The 21,394-nt window shown below is 39.2% G+C and overlaps 1 protein-coding gene across 1 annotated transcript in view; it reads left to right on the forward strand.

The window, feature by feature from the left end:
* GALNTL6 (polypeptide N-acetylgalactosaminyltransferase like 6) overlaps positions 1 to 21,394 on the forward strand; it is a 1,356,076-nt gene that overhangs the window by 1,007,291 nt on the left and 327,391 nt on the right. The gene's annotated exons all lie outside the window — the stretch shown is intronic.

Below are 21,394 nucleotides of genomic sequence, written 5' to 3' on the forward strand. Positions count from 1 at the left end.
TTCGACTCCACTATGTTAAAGAAGCAACATCATCTGCCAGCTTGTTATACTCTGGTAGTCTGCTTGTTGTTATGATGCTGGAAGCTATACCAACGGTGTTTAAATACCAGCAGGGTCACTCATGGTGGATAGATTAAAGCAAAGCTTCCAGTTTAAGACAAATGAGAAAGAGATACCTGGTGGTCTATTTCCAAAAATTAGCCAAAGATAGCCCTGTATGTCACAGAATATTGTCCAATATACTGCTGGAAGATAAACCCCCTAGGTTGGAAGGCATTTAAAATACACAGTGGCCACAAAAATGGACTCATGCATACCAACAATACTGAAGATGGCATAGGACCAGGTAACATTTCATTCTGTTGTCCATGGGGTCACCATGAGTCAGAGCTGACTCAATGACAACAACAAAAACAACTTGTCAAGGAAAATGACCTCAAACAAATGTCAAGCAGCATGGAGCTCCATGAGTACAAAGTGGCTGAAATACTTGCTGACTCGGGTATTCATCAATATTTTCTGCTGGTCTGAATTGCTGTATTCTGAATTTCTTTTCAACCAATTGTTTCTAATCTAATAACTGTTTTAATTTACCAGAGAAGAAATAAAGGAAAAGGTGTTCAAATGGAAAATGGGATGAAAGAAGTAAAGAGGATAACTAATTGGAAACTCAGGTCAGGACAGAACCAACTCTTTCTGAAAGCTGCCCAGCCAATGGAACAACTTAGATCAAATTAATATGGTTATAGTTCAGTGGATTACAGACAGCCCTTTCAATCAATACAAGGCCTTTTAAAACTACTTATTTGAAACTCAGTATTCAGGAAAGAAGCAGACTAAATAAGTGGGAGGAGACAGGGAAGGCCTGTTAGTAACAATGAGCAAGTATTAACGGCTACACTATCTTAGAACATATTAAGATAAAGAGTTTCAATAGCATGTTAAAATCTGTGATTTAAATTTTAAAAACTTGTGAATTTGAAGGACCTGAACATTAAGGAGTGCTATTGGATTTGTATGGAGCCCAGTGGCAAAGTGGTTAAAAGCTCATCTGATAACCAAAAGGACTGCAATTGGAATCCACCAGCAGCTCCTTGGAAACAGTAAGGGGCAGTTCCAGTCTGTCCTGTAAGGTCTCTATGGGTCAGAATTGACTCCATGGCAATGGGTTGGTTTTTTTTTTTTTTTTTTTAATTGGGATTTCTGATTCTCTATAATATTTCTTATCTGACCACTGCTACACCTAGGTGGTTAAGCACTTGACTACTAGCCAAGAGGTGGGCCATTTGAACACATCCAGAGGTACCTTGGAAGAAAGAACTGGCAATCTGATTTCAAAGTCACAGCCTTGGAAGCCCTGTGGAGCAGTCCTACATGCACACATGGGGTCATCATGAGTCAGAGCCGACTCAAGAGCAACTAACAAAAAAAAAACCTGATAACTGCAAGTCCGACCAATATTAAATTACAAAAAGGAGGAAACTTAATTAAATAATTTATAACAGGTCAGTAAAATCCCTTAAGGCCTCTGGTTGCAGATTTATACAGAATAACTAATTATTTTTTAAAATATATATGCAATTATGGATCTACTATTTGAAGCCAAGAATTTTTCCAGACTCTTTATGATCAAGGCTGGCTCTTTTATCAGGCGGAATTCTGAAAAACTCTTACAGACCTTGTCCTTTGTGAAGGTAGTAAGAAAAGCAACATTGGTTTGTGCATGTGTGTATATGTTTGGAAACCAACATTATTATGTTTCTGTGATCTTCAGCTGTATGTTTCTACTGGAATGAGAAAGGCCAGCAAAAAGAGTAGACAGAGAAACTGAACTAAGTATAAACGGAAATAAGGTCTGTGAAAACATTTTGAGAAGTATAAAGTAGCCTCCAAATGTCAGGAAGTAATATTACTGCATTGTTATTGTTATTGCTGCTATTACTTATAAATAAGCAGAAGAAAGCAAACATGTACCTTTTGTTGTCAGAGACTAGGGGTTGAGCACATATTTTACTAAAATTTCAGTGCCTAATTAATGACATTATAAAAAGGCAATTTGAATGAACAATTCCGTTTAAATTCTGGGGTTGCTTCATTAATTGCTTTTTATAATGGCAAAGTTAACTAACAGGTCCTGTTTATGGCTATTAGGCCCATTTTCAGAGAGAGATGAGGCTCTGCTCCCAGGCTGAGAGGCCTTGCATACACCTGGAGCATAATTTGAAGAACGCTCTATGACTTTGTTAATTACCCTGACCAAGCCAAGCACACCATGTTAGTTTATAAATCAATCATTTAATGAAAACTGAGGTTGTCGGTGTTGGGTGCTGTAGAGTCAGCTCCAACCCATAGCGACCCTGTGCACAATGGAACAAAACACGGCCCAGTCCTGCACCACACTTACAATGGTTGCTGTGTTTGAGCCCGTTGTTGCAGCCACTGTGTTAATCCATCTTACTGAGCGTCTTTCTCTTTTTCACTGACCTCTACTTTACCAAGCATGATGTCCTTCTTCAGGGACTTGTCCCTCCTGATAATATGTTCAAAGTACGTGAGGCAAAGTCTCACCATCCTCACTTCTAAGGAGCATTCTGTCTGTACTTCTTCCAAGACAGATTTGTTCTTTCTTTTGCCTGTCCATGGTATATTCAGTATTCTTCACCCAACACCATAATTCAAAGGCATCAATCTTCTTTGATCATCCTTATTCATTGTCAAGCTTTCACATATATGCATCTGAGGTGATCGAGAATACCATGACTTGGATCAGACGCACCTTAATCCTCAAAGTGACATCTTTGTTTTTTAACATTTAAGGAAGTCTTTTTAGCAGCAGACTTGCCCAATGCAATATGTTGTTTGATTTCTTGACTGCTGCTTCCATGAGTGTTGATTGTAGATCCAAATAAATCTAATCCTTGACAACATCAAATCTTTTCTTCATTTTTCATGACGTCGTTTATTGCTCCAGTTGTGAGGATTTTTTTTTCTTTATGTTGAGGTGTAACCTATACAGAAGGCTGTGGTCTTTGATCTTCAGTAGTAGGTGCTTCAAACCCTCTTCACTTTCAGCAAGTAAGGCTGTGTCATCTGCATATAGCAGGTTGTTAATGAGCCTTCCCCCTATCTCGATGCAGTGTTGTTCAGCATACAGATTGAATAAGTATGGTGAAAGGATACAACCCTGATGTACACATTTCCTGGTTTTAAACTACTCAGCATCCCCTTGTTCTATTTGAAGAACTATCTAATGGTCTCAAATCATTCCTAGAACTTAGTAGCTTATCTATAGATTAGCATTCCCGATGCTGGAAAGGGTACCGCAAAAGAGATCACAGAGAATTAAGAAATGCTCTAGGCCAGCGGTTCAAAACAGGGGTTATTTTGTCTCCCCTCTTTCCCTGGAGACATCTGGCAATCTCTGGAGACATTTTTGATTATTACAATTAACTAAGGGAGATGCTGATGGCATCTAGTGGGTAGAGGCCAGGGGATGCTGCTAATCATCCTACAATCCACAGGACAGCCTCCTCGACAAAGAATTATCCAACCAAAATGTCAATAGTTCCAAGGTTGAGAAACTCTGCTCTAGGCCAGTGCTAGTGAAGTGTGGTTCAGGGACCAGCTACCAGTTCCCAAAAACCAAATCCTTCACAAAATAAGATGTTTGCACCAGAATGTAAATCAACTTTATCACAGAGCACTTCAGCTGACTTTTTTTAATAAGACATTCTCTGGAGGAAATAATGCACTGATTTACATTCTGATGTAAGTTTCCTATCTCTGAACACTGGCTCTTTTAGTAGTAGTGTTACAAGCCAAAAGCTCAGACTAGCTCCTCAGGGCTTCTCTGCTCACTCCCATAACCCAGCCCCGAATTTTTCAGCGCTGGGCTGCTGAGCAAGAGGTCAGCTGTTCACACCCACCAGCCACTCTGCGGAAGAAAGATGTGTCAGTCTATTTCCGGTAGATTGATGTAGCAGTCTCTTCGGTAAAGATTACAGCCTTGCAGTGATCTCACTAGGGTTGGTGTCACCCAGTGCGGTAACTCAAGGCGCCACCCCCCTGATGGCCTCCTCCCGCACCAGGCCATACAGAATCCTTAGTAATGTTTATTATCAATTTTAATCATAGAATAATAGGTGATAAATATAGTAGTAATTTACTTAAATGCAATATTTCTTAGATTATATGCTAACAACAAAATTGTTTCATAAAATCTTTCTACACTAAATTACATTAGTTACATTATTAGTAGCTGAGCAGAAGCTTTTTTGGATTTTTCTCCTCTTTCCTTAATTACTACTTCATTGTCAAAAAAGTTATTGATATAGGCTCACAAATACTAATTACAACAATATTGTAGCTAAAACACCAGAAAATTTGACAAAGTCAGCAACTATGAAAACACCGGCAGCAACAAAAACAATAGCCCTGCTTGTGGTATGTGCAGAGGAAACCACGTGATCTGAACCGTCATTGTAATTGTGTTAACTGACAGCTCTGATCACAGTGCATTAGGACGTTCAAAAAGTACATTAGCATAGAGTTTTAGCCTTCTAGGTATATTGATACATGTAAGCTGGGCTTATGAAAAATACAGGGTTATTTTTATAAAAAATAATAAATTTCTGCTGAAACATTGTGCAAAAATTTTATAAACACTCACTTAGGTATCACCCCCTCTGACAGTGTCACCCGGTGAGGTCTGCACCCTCTGCATCCCCTAGTGACACCCACTGCAGACTTGGAAACCCTATGCAGCGGTTCCACTCTGTCCTATAGGTGGCTATGAGTCCATGAGTTGGAAACAACTTAAAGGCATGGGTTTGGTTGGCAGTGGGTAAATAGTTCCCTGGGCTCATAGCAATACCGCTTTCCATTGCCGCAGACGAACTTCCCTTTTTTAAAATTTTCTTTTCGAACTACACTGAGGAGCAAAAATTTCAAATAGACTAAAGTTTATCAAATTAGAAGTTAAATCTTGTCATGGCTACTTCTCTTTAAAACAAACTTGGATTTGTATGATTTTTTAAATATTTGCCATGATTTTTGGATATTACAAGTACATAGGCTTTAGTCAGTCACAATGCAGAAAAGGCAATTTAAGAAAATTTAGTTTGTTTTATGTTATATCCCATAATTATTCTATAAATTTCTTGAATAGAATCAATGCTTTGAGTTTATCTCATTTTTCATATGCTATGTATTTGCGCATATTAAAAAGTACATGATAAATATCTATTGTGCAATGAATTATCATGGTTTTAAGTAGACACCAAGTGCAAAATTTTGTAGATGCCTCCATATATTAAATTTTGGGGGAATTAATTCCCTGGGCCTCAGCACAAATACATCCTACTAGCACTAAACGTTAACAACCCATTATGTGAATATGTATCACTAAGCTACAAGGTCTGTTATTTAATTTTTAGTATTCAAATCAATTTTTATCCGAAAACACTTTAGGATTTAAAACCAAACTCCTAAAACGGTCCAGCAATACTAACTTCCGATTTACATCAATAAAAATTGCCATGCTAGAAAGAGCTTGCCACTTAAATCACGGCACCATGAGGAGAGCTCTATTAACCACACCTGACTCAAACTGGATCCTCATTAAATTGGAACGAAGTCCATTTCCTAGAGAATGGACATCAGGTGTTCAATGTGCTAAAGCCAATTCACATGAGCTACAGGCATGTATTGGTCAAAATGAATACTAGTATCGTCGAGAGTCAGTGAAGATGCCAGATGAGCTGTACCAGACGATGAGCCATTATGGTGGCGGGGGGGGGGGTGCCTATTTTACAGCTCGCATGCATTTAGAAACCCTAATTGAATGAAATACAGTATACCCAATTATGACTACAACAACTGCCACCTCACTACATAGCAGACATGAAACAACACAGAGATATTGAACTGGAATTGTAAGATGCCCTGGAAAGTAAAGGGTTTCTAAACCCTGAATAGAACTATTCATTTAATAAATGGTATCCTGGTGACTTGGAAAATTAATACATTTTCCAAAAAGTCTTAATGGACCCTCGAGGATATACCTAAAAGCAGAGAAGCCCTGGGAGACTTAAGGATAAATCACAACAGTTTCCTCTCAGAGGCTGAGTGTGTGTGTGTGTGTGTGTGTGTGTGTGTGTGTGTGTGTGTCTAGGTGGGTGTATACATCCTTATCATTTTTTTCCCCAACAATTGATTCACAAAGTGAATCCCATCAATTGCTCAGTTGTTAAAGCTTTTACATTTATACAATCAGTTTCAAGATTGCAAATTTAAACAACTTTGCTTGACTGTAGCATTAAGAATGTTCACATCCACTAAAAACTAGGTGGTAAAATGACTCGTTTTATATACATCTATTAAGTTTGTTTTGTTTTGCATAGAAAGAAAGACTATAGCAACTGAATAACTACAGCTCTCTTGTGCACATACTTAAAGGGAATCTACTTCCCTATCATGAAGATTCATGACAAAAAAGTGAGATTGCCTAAGTTGTTTTTTCGGGGTTTTTTTTTTGGCTAAATATACATTTACTAGTTTATAGACTGCCATACCATAATTTCAAAATGAAACAAATGTACGCAAAAACAAATAATACTTAATCTTTGAAACATTATTACCTCTAATAAGGAAAACAGCCGTGTATCAAAAGACTCAATACAGGTTCTTCAAGTCGACATTCCACGTATACCGGAGCCCTGGTGCGCAGTGGCTAAGAGCTCGGTTGCTAACCAAAGGGCCAGCAGTTCAAAGTCACCAGCCACTGCTGGGAAACCCTATGGGGCAGTTCTACTCTGCCCAATAGGGTCGCTATGAGTCAGAATTGACTCAAGGGCAATGGGTTTAGATTGATTTGGGCTATGTATACCCTGACCAGAAACCCTGGTGGCTAGTGGTTAAGTGCTAGGGCTGCAAACCAAAAGGTCGGCAGTTCGAATCCACCAGGTGCTCCTTGGAAACTCTATGGGGCAGTTATACTCTCTCCTATAGGGTTGCTATTAGTCGGAATTGTCTCGACGGCAAAAGATTTTTGGTGTTTTATACCCTGATATATCAGAATCAGAATTTTATCAGAAGTCAGCTGATCATTTTGAGAAACATATTTTTATTGCTGTTGCAGAATCTAAACTTTTGGAATGAGAGGATCTTCTTTAAAAGGCAGATTTCTACACAATTAAGGCAATCACATACGCAAAGTGTTTCCAAATAAGCAACTCAGTGAAAACACTCTCCGATTTATATTAAGATTAAAATAATAACATCATAATGGGCAAATGGCCAGAATTCTCTCCTTTGAAATGCATCAAAAGGACTTACCCTCCTTATTTAGTTTTTGGTAATTGCTTAATAATATATAAATTTAAATTATCATTGAGCACAGTTATCAAAGTTATCAAATTAGCCCTCTCCGCTTTCACAGAAAAGAGACATATCCAAAATGAATCAGGCCTATCTGTTTGCTTGGATGTCAGAACCAAGCATGAATTTTCAAAATATGCATGCACAGAAGAAAAATGTTTTAAAGTAAAAAAAAAAAAAAAAGAAATCCACTTCCTGCCCTTTATTTGCTTAGGTGGCCTAAGAACCAATTAAAATATTCATTGGAGCCTTCCTGTTCCCTTTAGTAAAAGGGAGAAAATGACACCTTCATAGCGTGTGCTAGTGGTTAATTAAAACAGTGTACATAATGCATCCAGCCCAATATCAGGCATACATTAAAAAAAAAAAAAAAAAAAACTTCCTTTTCTCCTCTCCTTATTGCTACCATTAAAAAAAAAAAAAAAAAAAGACACATAGACCAATGGAACAGAATCAAGAACCTAGACGTAAATCCATCCACCTACAGTCTAAGGATCTTTGGTAAAGACCCAAAGTCCATTAAATGGGGAAAAGACAGCCTCTTCAACAAATGCTACTGGTAAAACTGAATGTCCATCTGTAAAGAAATGAAGCAGGACCTATGCCTCACACCATACACAAAAACTAATACAAAATGGATCAAAGACCTAAATATAAAACATAAAACTATAAAGATCATGGAAGAAAAAATAGGGACAACAATACCTCATTCTTTGCTGTCTTCGAGTGGGTTCTGACTCAGTGACTCTATAGGACAGACTAGAACTGCCCCATAGGGTTTCCAAGTACCAGTTGGTGGATTCAAATTGCCAACATTTTTGTTAGCAGCCATAACTTGCCATAGCTCTTAACTACTGCACCACCAGGACAATAGTAGGGGCCCTAATATATAGCATAAATAGGATACAAATGATAACTAACAATGCACAAACATCAGAAGAGAAACTAGATAACTGGGAGCTCCTAAAAATTAAATACTTATGCTCATAAAAAGACATCACCAAAATAGTAAAAAGAGAACCTGCAGGATGGTAAAAAATTTTGCCTACGACCTATCCAACAAGGTTCTAATCTCTAAAATCCGCAAGATACTGCAACACCTCAACAACAAAAATACAAATAATCCAATTTAAAAAGAGGCGAAAGATGTGAACAGATACTTGACCAAAGAAGACATCCAGGCAGCTGACAGACACATGAGGAAATGCTCATGATCATTAACCATTAGAGAAATGCAAATCAAAACTGCATTGAGATACCATCTTACCCCGACATTACTGGCACTAATCAAAAAAAAAAAAAAAAAAGAAAGAAAGGAACAAATGTTGGAGAGGTTGCCGAGAGATTGGAACACTTACGCACTGCTAGTGGGAATGTAAAACTATGCAACCACTATGGAAAATGATATGGTGCGTCCTTAAAAAAAAAAAAAAGCTGGAAACAGAAATACTATGCAATTCAGCAATCCCACTCCTAGGAATATATCCTGGAGAAATAAGAGCCATCACATGATATATGCACGCCCACGTTCGTTGCAGCATTATTCACGATAGCAAAAATGTGGAAACAACCTAAGTGCCCATCAACTGATGTATGGATAAACAAACTATGGTACATACACAGTAGGTGTATGTACAATAAAACAATAACAAAAAAAAATGATGAATCCTCAAAATATCTCACAACATAGATGAATCTGGAGGGCATTATGGTGAGTGAAATAAGTCAATCACAAAAGGACAAATACTATATTAGACTACTATTATAAAAACTCAAGAAAAGGTTTATAAACAAAAAGAACGATCTTTGAAGGTTACAAAGGAAGGAAAAGTTGTGAGGGGGAATCACTAACTAGATTGAAGATAAGCATTAACTTTGGTGAAGGGAAAGACACAACACAATGTAGAGGAAGTCAGCACAACTTGACCAAGGCAAAGTCATAGAAACTTCATAGACATCCAAATACCCTGAGGGACTGAGTTACTGGAGCTGAGGGCTGGGGGCTATGGTCTTACAGGACATCTAGGTCAATTGGAGTAACATAGTTCATAAGGAAAATGTTCCATATCCAACCTTGGTGAGTAGCATCTGGAATCTTAAAAGCTTAGTAGTGGCCATCTAAGATACATCTACTGGTCCCTTCCCATCCAGAGAAAAGGATAATGAAGAAAACCAAAGACACAAGGGAAATATTAGTTGAAAGGACTAATGGACCACAAGTACCACAGCCTCCACCAGCTTGAGCCCAGAACAACTAGATGGTGCCCACCTACTATCACCAGCCAACAGGGATCACAATAAAACCAAAACCAAACCCACTGGCATCGAGTCGGTTCCGACTCATAGCGACCCTATAGGACAGAGTAGAACTGCCCCATAAAGTTTCTAAGGAGCGCCTGGCGGATTTGAACTGTCGACCTCTTGGTTAGCAGTCATAGCACTTAACCACTACACCACCGGGGTTTCCAGGATCACAATAGAGGGTCCCAAACAGAGCTAGAGAAAAAAGTACACCAAAATTCAAAGCCACACACATACCCACACATACAGACTTACTGGTCTGACAGAGACTGGAGGAACCCCCAAGACTATGGCCTCAGGTGCCATTTTAACTCAGAACTGAAGGCACTCCGAAAGTTTACCCTTTGGCCAAATATTAGACAGGTCTATAAAACAAACGGAAATGCTGGTGGCATGGCAGTTAAAAGCTACAGCTGCCATCCGAGAGGTTGGCAGTTTGAATCCACCAGGCATTCCTTAGAAACTCTATGGGGCAGTTCTACTGTGTCCTGTAGGGTTGCTATGAGCCGGAATAGACTCGATGGCAACGGGTATAATACAAACACTAACACATGTGAGGAATGTGCTTCTTATTTCAATTGTTTATCGGAGACCAACTGGGCAACACCTGCCCAAAAGCAATGACAAGAAGGCAGGAAGGAACAGCAAAAATGGACGGATGGAAACAGGGAACCCAGGGTGGGGAAGGGGAGAGTGTTGATATATTGTGGGGATTGCAACCAATGTCACAAAACAATTTGTGTACAAATTGTTGAGTGAGAAACTAATTGCTCTGTAGACTTTCACCTAAAGCACAATTAAAAAAAAAAAGTTATTATGATTTCACACCTTCCAGTGATGGTGGAGAAGAAACCCTGGTGGTTCAGTGGTTAAATGCACAGTTGCTAATCCAAAGGTCAGTGGTTCAAATCCTCCAGCTGCTCTGCAGGAGAAAGACATGGCAGTGTGCTTCCATAAAGACCTACAGCCATGGAAACCCTATGGGACACTTCTACTCTGTCCTATAGGGTCAGTATGAGTCAGAATTGACTCGATAGCAACGGATTTGGTTTTGGTAATGCACTTGGGGAATCCTTGGGTGGTGCAAACAGTTAAGTGCTCAGTTGCTAACCTAAAGGATAGAGGTTTGAGTCCACACAGAAGCACCTAAGAAGACAGCCTAGTAATCTAAAAAAGGACTTCATAAAAATCAGCCACTGAAAAGTCTGTGGAGCACACTCGTGGGGTTACTACGAGTGGGAGTCGGCTTGATGGCACTGGTTTTCTGCAGGTGGGAAGTTGTAGTAGCACACTAGACTCCGGAGAGGAGTGAGTGGCCTGATGAGGGCAGCTTGGCAAATCCACAGATTCAAGGTACGTTTTACGTAATCTATGATTATTATACATAAACGGAATTTGTCAATGAGGTCTTTTCTCTAGGACACCAGAAAAAGCTTGAAAAGTGAAAGCTTCTGCCAAATTGTTATCAGATAAAAATGACTGGCATTAAATTTTTCACCAAATTGATTGTGAGTGTAGAAAACCATGTAGGATTTGAATGGTCCGCATCAATGCTCCCATCTTTGTTGGCAAAGAACTAGAAAAGGATTTTAGCTCTCACAGCTAGCCAGTCTCAGTTACGATATTACTTTCACTTTTTCTCTCCCTCCCCCTTGTCCAAAGGAACTATATGTTTTTTTATTCTTTAACTTTCTTTATTTGGGAGCTTTTCTTCTATTTAGGAATCAGCCTGTTAGGAAGCCTGTTTGGCGCTCTACTTCCCAAGCCGATGCTTCTTTCTAATAGAATCACCCAGCACCTCATGCTGTAAACACTGCAAGTGTTTCTGCCACCATAGAAGTGGCAGAAAGAAATATTATTTTTCCTTCCTTCCCTTTCTACGTACAGGCTCTCTGTAAGTGCATTTGGTAACAGAGAGTCCCTGGATTGTGTAAATCATTAAAGTGCTTGGCTGCGGACCAAAATGTCGGAGGCTTGAGCCTGCCCAGAGGTACCTGGGATGAAAGGCCTGGCAATCAACTTCTGAAAAAGCCACTGAAAACCTTATGGAGCACAGTTCTACCCTGACACACCTGGGGTCACCATGAGTCGAAGTCAACGCAGTAGCAACTGGTTAGTTAGTGAATTAAAAAAAAAAAAATGGGAAGATACTTCTAAATTGTTCTGTGAATTTAAAATGCTATGGCATGAATGTCACTTACTAGTCAGTACTATCTGAAAAGATTCTATCCCAAGATAGTGATGGATTTTATTTTCGTAACATCTTTCTGTAACATCTGCTCCACAATGATAACCCTTGAAAATCTCCTACTTGGAAGACAGGGCAAGGGTAAAGAGAAAAGGAGAAAAAAGAAAAATATATATATCTACAAAGATATTAGTAATCCTTTGAAGGAACTTCTCAGCATGAAAACCAAGAAACAGGAAACCAACTTTTTAAGGTATTAAAAATGAGAATTTCTGCAGAAATAACAGAAGCCTTAATGCAGAAAGGAAGTTTTTTCAAGTTCCAAAAGACCTATGGAAAACCATCAGGTGGTTGCAATCCTCAGTTTTTCTTAGAGGGCTCCTTAGAGGAAGACCATAGACAGGTGTCGACAGAGTTGCTAAGGGCCGATGTCACGGTTTTCGTGTCTAGGTGACCTGGCATGGCAGAATCATTTAGGCTTTACAAGCCTAGGACACATTTAACAGTGGGCTGTACTGCATCTTTTGTCACTTCAAATGAACGCTGTTAGTAGATAAACACTTTAAATGACCGTCATTAAATTCATCCGAATCAATGCTTTCTTTGTATTGGTCTTTCAGGTGCAGGTGCACCACACAGCAGTCTCTCTACTTCTCGTTATCCCTAATCAGGCATTGCATATGCAGAGCAGCTATAGTGGTGGGATAATGAAGTTGTATTAGAGCATTTTTCCAGGATGGGGCTGCCAGCATCATTAACCCATTGTCGTCATAGTGACCCTACAGGACAGAGTAGAACTGTAATCTTTATGGAAGCAGTCTACCGCATCTTTCTCCTGCAGAGAGGCTGGTGGCTTCAAACAGCCAACCTTTCAGTGAGCAGTCAAGCACTTAACCACTGGGCCACCAGAGCTCCTTCCAGCATCATTAGGGCTTTGCTAAATAGAAGAATTCTGTTGCTTAGTAACCCCACTGTTGCCATGGGGGTGGCGGAAAGCTATTTTCTGTTTCTGAAATCATGACTTCTAACTCACTTTCAGTCCTGTGAAGAGCAGAGTTCTGATTAACGATGTGACTCCTTCCGACAATGTGATCAGCCTATTTCTGTACTGCCCGCCAGGTGCAAACTCAATGGCATTTGTGTTAGAAATCTTCACGTGAAATGAGTACCACCTTCTTATATTTTTATCAGACTCCCAGCTCAAATCGAGAGCAGTGTCATCCCACCATCTAGATGTAATTGCATAGAAACCTCTCCGAGTGAGATTTCCCATTGCATTTCTGAAGTGAAATTTGCATGTTACCAAAAAAAATCGACCTGATAGGTGCATAGGAGAAATACCTTGCATAAAACCTCTTCTCAGATTAAGCATTTACAAAGTTAGGCAAGGCTTTAGAATTGATTTTTTTTTTTAAGTTTTAAAATCCATCAGTCAAATATGATTCTTGACACTATTGAGACACCTCAGTATAAAAATCGCCTCTTTGCGTTCCCCACCCCCCACATCTTTATGTAAAAACACATGTGTGAATATACACAGGAGGATGCAAGTAATGATACAAGAGAGATCAGAAAGCACATAGAAAATGGAGACAGGTATTTTTACTTACACTGTAACTACAATTAAACCCTAATCTTGACTCTGGCCTTATGGTCCGCCACGGCAAAAAGGAAACATCAGGAAACATCATTTTACTTTGAATAACTTAATGCCAAGTTCCGAGTGAATGCAAACTTTTCCCAGAACTAAACATAAGGAGAAGTTTGGAAAACGTGTTGGAGACTTGGCATATGTATTTGTTTTCTATCACTGCCATAACAAATGATCACAATTTTAGTGGCTTAAAACAACACACATTATTATCTTTATTACCCACGGCTGTCGAGTCGATTCCGACTCGTAGCGACCCTATAGGACAGAGCAGAACTGCCCCATAGAGTTTCCAAGGAGCACCTGGTGAATTCGAACTGCCAGCCTCTTGGTTAGCAGCTTTAGCACTTAACCACTACGCCACCATTATCTTTATTATCTGGGCTAAAATCAACATTCTGGCAGGGCTATGTTTATTCCTGGAAGCTCTAGTGGAAAATTCGTTTCTTGGCTTTTTCCATTTTCTAGAGACTGCCTGCATTCATTGGCTCAAGGCCCCTTACTCCATCATCACAGCCAGCAATATTATATTTCTCTGACCATTCTCCCATATTCACAGTTCCTCTCTCCACAGGCAACAAATGTTATCTTTTTTGAAGGACTCGTGTGATTAGGTTGTGCCCTTCAGGATAGTTTCCCCATCTCAAGGAAACATATTCACAAGTGCTGGGGATAAGAATGTGGCAATCACTGGTGGACATGATTCTGCCTGCCACAGTGGAGTATGGTGGAAAAAAACAGAAACTTCATCTCTGACCAGATTTGAATACTACCTCCAATAATTACTGGTTATCGGTCCATAAAGAATACAAAAATCCTCACAACTGGACCAATAAACAACATCACCATAAACGGAGAAAAGATTGAAGTTGTCGAGGATTTCATTTTACTTGGATCCGCAATCAACACCCTTGGAAGCAGCAGTCAAGAATCAAAACACACATTGCACTGGGCAAACCTGCTGCAACAAACCATTTAAAGTGTTGAAAAGCAAAGATGTCACCCTGAAGACTAAGGTGCACCTGACCGAAGCCATGGTATTTTCAATCGCATCATATGCATGTGAAAGCTGGACAATGAATAAGGAAGACAGAAGAAGAATTGACACCTTTGAATTGAGGTGTCAGCAAAGAATAGTGAATATACCACGGCCTGCCAAAAGAACGAACAAATCTGTCTTGGAAGAAGTACAACCGGAATGCTCCTTAGAAGCAAGGGTGGCGAGACTGCCTCTTACATACTTTGGACATGTTGTCAGGAGGGATCAGTCTCTGGAGAAGGACATCATGCTTGGTAAAGTAGACAGAGGGTCAGTGGAAAAGAGGAAGACCGTCAAAGAGATGGATTGACACAGTGGCTGCAACAATGGGCTCAAGCATAACAACCATTGTAAGGATGGCGCAGGACCAGGCAGTGTTTCATTCTGTTGTGCATAGTGTCACTAGGAGTCAGAACCGGCTCGACGGCACCTAACAACATCAACAACATCTGGCCTTGGGGAAGTCTTTTAACTTATGAACCTCAGTTTTCATATGGTGATAAATCCAAACCAAATCAGTTGATTTTGACTCACGGCAACCCCATATGTTTCAGAGTAGAACTGCATCCTACGTGGTTTTCACGGCTGTGACCTTTTGGAAGCAGATCGCCAGGCTGTTCCTCTATAGCACACCTGGGTGGGTTCCCACTTCCATCTTTTCAGTTCGTAGCCCAGCGTTTAGCCATTTGTGCCACCCTGGGACTCCTCATTTAAGTAGCAGAAAATAATAGTATCAACTCTAAGATGTTGTGTAAAATGGATGTGTCAAATGCTTAGCACGGAGCTCAATAAATCATGGGTATTATTGTGTTTGTTAATCCTTATCAATGCTTAATAAAAGCTAATGAAATAAAATAAATTTCCCTTTTGGAACTAAGCTAATGTATTCCTAGCAAATTTTAATTCTGATTATTTAATGTGAGAACAGGAGAGAACTTCTAGAGTTCCTTGAAGAATGGGCGGTTAATGTGTTGCATAGATGCCTTGTCTTAAATACCTATTGCCTCAACCACATTTTTGGCAGATGCTGAATAGCAATCAATTACATTTTAGCTCCCTGGTAAATGTCCAACGTGTAAGTATTATGTATTATTGATAGTAGAAAAATCCATTTACTTTAGACATCAAGTTGTGAAGTGGCAGGTTCAATATTCTTTTTGTGAAAAATTAGCCTGACTTAAATTTTCTTGCAGACAAAGAGTCATATTTCTTTAGCATGGATTTGAACCACGAAAGTACCTGTGAACAGGGTCAGGCATTTTCTTGACAAAGCTCTGGGTCTGGCTATATGCCAGGACCAGCAACCATTTGAGAAACTAGAAAAATAAATGGGCCTGGAAATTGTTAAGGGCATATGTCACCCTGTGGGGGCAATATGATATTTCTCCTATATGACGAATGGTGCCTTGCCTAATCTCCTAGTCCAGCACCCTGTTGTGCAAACCCACTTCACCCCATGAAATGGATCATCTGTCAATACTACTTGGGGATGACTCTTGATTTGAATTCTTCCTCTCAACTGCCCTATCCCCATTATTACTTCTTTATTTCAAGGCTTCAGCCTCTATTACTCAGAGTATCAGTTAGGAAAGCATTCAAACCCAACCAACAGAAAATTCTACCAAGAATGACTTAAACAAAATAGGGTTTGTTTTCCTCATGAATACTGTAGGTGAGAAAGTTAGAATCTGTGAACAGTCAAGGATTATCAAAGACCCATAGTCCTTTCACCTTTCTGCCCCCCCTCCCCATCCTTGCTGGATGGCTTTCTTCTTCACAGTTGCAAAATGGTAGCCACATCCAATCATATTTCAGGCAGGAAGAAGTTTAAGGGCAAAGAGTCAAGGAACAAGAGCCTGAAGGAACATGCTAGTCAAGTGTCCCTTTTAAGCAATGCTTTCAAAATCCTTAATTAGTGGTTTTCACTTATATATCATTGGCCAAAATTGTGTCCATGGCAGTCTGGCTAGGCAAGTATTAGCTGGGCACTTTACAGCCCCTAGCAAAATCAGGATTCAGTTAATAGGGATTGGAGTGGCTGCCACACCCAGTCTGCTGATGAACTATAGATTCCTAACTTACCACCCTGACACCAATGATCCATGCACTCCATTCAACCCTTCCCACTGCCATTCAATTTTTCTCCCTAAGAAACAAAACCATAGTTAAAATATGCGTTGGCTCCTCTTTGTCTAATGCATATAGCCCATAGAGTATTTTAAGGCTCGTCATAATTATTCTAATTTATTTCCCCAGATGTATCTTCTAACTTTCCACCTCAATCACCTGAGATTTCAGCCACACTGAGCTTCTTGCTGTTCCCCTAATATAACTTGCTCCCCTTCTTCTGTGTCTTTGCCTCTATCTAGAATGCCCTTCTCCTTCTGCTTTGCTAGATGCCATTCCATTCACCGTTATTTTAAGACACATCATGAGTGACACTGCTTTGGCGAAGGCTTTCCCAGCTATCCCCAGCAAGTTGTTGGGCTCTATTTTTGCTCATCTGTTTATAATAGTCTGCCCAATTGTATTGTGCTTTTTCTGTTCCCGTGTGCACAGTCTGCGATTCCTCAAATCAAGGCTTTCTACACTTTTCCTGGCACACAGTAAGCTTTCAATACATTCACATACTAATCAATTAATTTAATTAAGTAATAAGGAGGTAGCACATTTAAGTACTTAGCTAAGGACTAAAGAATCAGATCATTCTATATATTAGAGTATAGCAATATATCAGAAGTCTGGGGAAAAGGCAAAAAAACAGTCAGAACCTCAGTGAAGAGAAAACAAGATAAGAGGTCATGGACTCAGACAAGGAATCAGAAAGTGAAATTCAAGAATCTGACCACCGATTTCCCAGCTACCACTACTAACCATTCTAATAAGGCACGCAATAGATGGATCCTGATAGAATGGGAGCAAAATGTGCAAAAGAACTCAAAATCTTAAAAAGTCCAGCCTTACGGACTGATTGAGATAGGAGGGCTCCCCAAGACTATCACCCTAAGATGCTCTTTAAACCTTGAACCCAAACTATCCCATGAGGTCATCTTTTAGCTAAATAACAGATTGGTTCATAAAAAAAAGAAAGGATATCATCCATGAGTGCTGTGCTCCTTTAAAAAATAGTGTATATGAGACCAAACAATCAACATTTACTCAAAAGCAAATATAACAAGGCAAGGGCGAGGGACACCAGATTACTGTAAACGGAACAACCAGAAGGGAAATAATGAGAAAGTTGACACACTCTGAAAAATGTAACCAATGTCAATGAACAAATTGTGTTAGGAATTAAGTGGAAACCTCATCTGCAGTGTAAACTTCCACTGACAAACCCAAAACCAAACCCATTGCTGTGGAGTTGATTCCAATACAAAGTAAAACTATAGGACAGAGTAAAACTGCCCTATAGTGTTTCCAAGGAGCAGCTGGTAGATTTGAACTGCTGACTTTTGGTTAGCAGCTGAACTCTTAACCACTGCACCTTCAGGGCTTCCAAACTTTCACTGAAAACACAATAAAATATTTTAGTTAAAAAAAAAAAAATTGAATCAACACTAACATCCTCCTAAATAAAGGAATAGGCCCAGATGATTTCACTGGTGAATTGGACCATTTAAAGAAGAAATCATACCAATTCTCCACCATCTGTTCCAGAAAATATAAGGAGAGGCAATGTTTCCTAACTCATTCTATGAGGCTAGCATTATACTAATAACAAAAGCAGATAGACTTTACAAGACAAGAGAACCGTAGGCCAATATATCTCATGAACTCAAAAATCCTCAACAAAATTTTAGCATATCAAAACTAACAGTGTATGGAAAGAATAATACACCAGACCAAATTGGGATTTATTCCAAGTACGCAAGACTGGTTCAATATTTGAGTTTCTCTACCACATCAAGAGAAGATTTATATAATGGTATGATCGATGCAGAAAAAACATTTCGTATAATCCAACACACCTTTATGATAAAACCTTTCAGCCATCTAGGAAGAGAGAGGAAATTCCCTAGTTTAACAACAACAACAAAAAAAATCCTACAGCTAACATCATACTTAATGGTGAGAAATTGGGTGCTTTCTCCATAAGACTGGGTACAAGGTAAGGATGTCCTCTATCACTCCTTTTATTCAGCATTGTACTGCAAGTCCTGGCTTGTACAATAAGACAAATAAAGGAAATAAAATGTGCATAGACTGGTTAAAAAAAAAGAAGAGAGACAGAATTTGATCATCAACAAACAGAAAAGAAAGGATTGTGAATGTCACCACAATGTAAGCCAGACGTCAGCTTAGATCTCCCTGTCCCTGGATACCTAGATAAGATTGATTCAAACCAACTTTACGTACCCTATGAAGGTCAAGACCTTCCCCATTCCCCATTCCCTAGTCGGAGATTTCTGGGCTTTTCTTAAATATTTTTCCCTGCTTCCAAGTTTCTGCTTCTATTGAATTATTTTGGGCCATGGATTATTTCTTCATTGCGTATGAAGTAAAACTTGTGAGAGCTGGAACTCGACAGAACTGCCTTGTTTTTCCAGGTCTCCCAAGCTTTCCATCTTTGACAGGGTACAATCTTACTACTTTTCTATCACTTGTTTTCGTGGAAAATATTTGAGTTTTCCTTCTCTGACAGGTTTCTGCCTTACACAGTTTACAGTTTTTGCAGCTTTTACTGTAAATACTCAAATATAATTCTCATCTCCTTCCTCAGTTCACCACAAAATCCATTTGAGAAGTTTTTTGCACGTGTAGCAGGCACTACAAAATGTCTGCGGGAATTAATGAAGGCTCTAATTGCAAAAAAGAAATCAACTTCCAACTAAGTACTAAATACCCCTGGTTCTGAGTCTTCTGGTCCTCCACTCCACCTCCCAGACTTTTTTCACTGTGTCTTACATCTCAAAATCCAGACAATCTTCTAGTTTTAGAAATCCAGACTTCCTTTAGGATAGCTTTAGGCAAATAGAACTACTCTCCTAAATTCAGCTCTAAGATTTTCTACACCTAATCTAATCCAGCAAGGATCTTATCCTCAACAGATCAGAGACACTTTTGATATAGCTGGAGTTGTCATCCATCAAAGATGATTAAGGCTATAAAGAGTAAAAATTTTCCTACTTAAATCAATACTTTCGAGAGACTTTATGCCTAGTTTAAGATAAAGACTAGGTCAATGAAGATAAGAGCAAAATTTAGGATTAGGCATAGAAAGTTTAGGGCTAGGTTTAGAGTTTCTTGAGAAGAAACTATATAGCCAATGTTTAAAGAGCTTGGGTTCTACTTCAAAGGAGTCTAGATTTGGTTGATTAGCAATAAGCATCAGTTTTCTCATCAGTGAAAAATATTATTTGTTTATTCCACTAATGTGTATTGAGCTTCTACTACGTGTCATACAATGTTCTAAGCATGTGAGATAACAGCAATAAACAAGAGAGAGATATCGCTTACCGCAATAGGGATAATAACTGTACTTACTTTATAGGGTTGTTATGAAAGTTAAAACATAAAATGCATGAAACACCCTTAGGTCATTGCCTGAAACACTGTGGAAGCTAGTAGTAGTAGTTACAGCAGTAATAGTAGTAAACCCCATTGCTGTCGAGTCAATTCCAACTCACAGCGACCCTACAGGACAGAGTAGAACTGCCCCATAGAGTTTCCAAGGAGCACCTGGTGGATTCCAAATGCCGACTTTTGGTTAGCAGCCGTACTAACATAAAAACCTTATATCCTGATATGAATACTTGATAAAAGTAGACAGATGAACTGAAGAATAGGAAAGTCTTGATATCCAGGTATAAAAATAATGAAAGCTTATCTTGATTCAATTCAATACGTTTTTATTGAGAGCTTATTATATGCCAAGTGCTGTTCTAGGAGCTTGACATACAGAAGAGATCAAGAAAGAAAAAACTTAGAGGTTGTCACAAAATGTTTCTTACCTGGTGTAGAAGGTCCCTGTTCTACCTAAATTTGCCCTGCCTCTGTAAGATTAATTTACAGGTCATTAACTTACAGGTCAAGCAACGCGCAAATGGCAGGGAATGTTGATTGTCTTCATCAATGATAATATTTTAGCTTATCTGTCAACATTCATTGAGATGTTGAGATAATTCTCCAAGAGAGATCAACTTTTAGTAGTTAAGCACTAGTGATTCCACCAAAGGAGAAAGAAATAGGCTGACATACAAATAAAAAACTTGATAAACCATAGAAAGTTATGTTGTTGTTGTTGTTGTTGTTAGGTGCCATCAAGTCAGTTCCAGCTAACAGCAATCCTATGCACAACAGAATGAAACACTGCCCAGTCCTGTGTCATCCTCACAATCGTGCTATGTTTGAGCCCATCATTGCAGCCACTGTGTCAATCCATCTCATTGACTGTCTTCCTCTTTTTGCTGACCCTCTGCTTTACCAAGCTTGATGTCCTTCTCCAGGAACTGGTCACTTCTGATAACGTGTCCAAAGTACACGAGACAAAGTCTCGCCACCCTCGAGTCTAAGGAGGATTCTGGCTGTACTCCTAAGATTTGTTCAGTCTTCTGGCAGTCCAAGGTATATTCAGTATTCTTCGCCAACGTCATAATTCAAAGGCATCGATTCTTCTTCAGTCTTCCTTATTGTCCAGCTTTTGTATGCATATGAAGTGATTGAAAATACCAGGACTTAGGTCAGGTACACCTTAGTCCTCAGAGTGAAATCTTTGCTTTTTAACATTTTAAAGAGGCCTTTTGCAGCAGATTTGCCCAATGTAATATGCCACTTGTTTTCTTGACTGCTACTTCACAGACATTAATTGTGGGTCCAAATAAGATGAAATACTTGG

Source organism: Elephas maximus, chromosome 21, assembly GCF_024166365.1.
Source record: "Elephas maximus indicus isolate mEleMax1 chromosome 21, mEleMax1 primary haplotype, whole genome shotgun sequence".
NCBI classification, from domain to species: Eukaryota; Metazoa; Chordata; class Mammalia; order Proboscidea; family Elephantidae; genus Elephas; species Elephas maximus.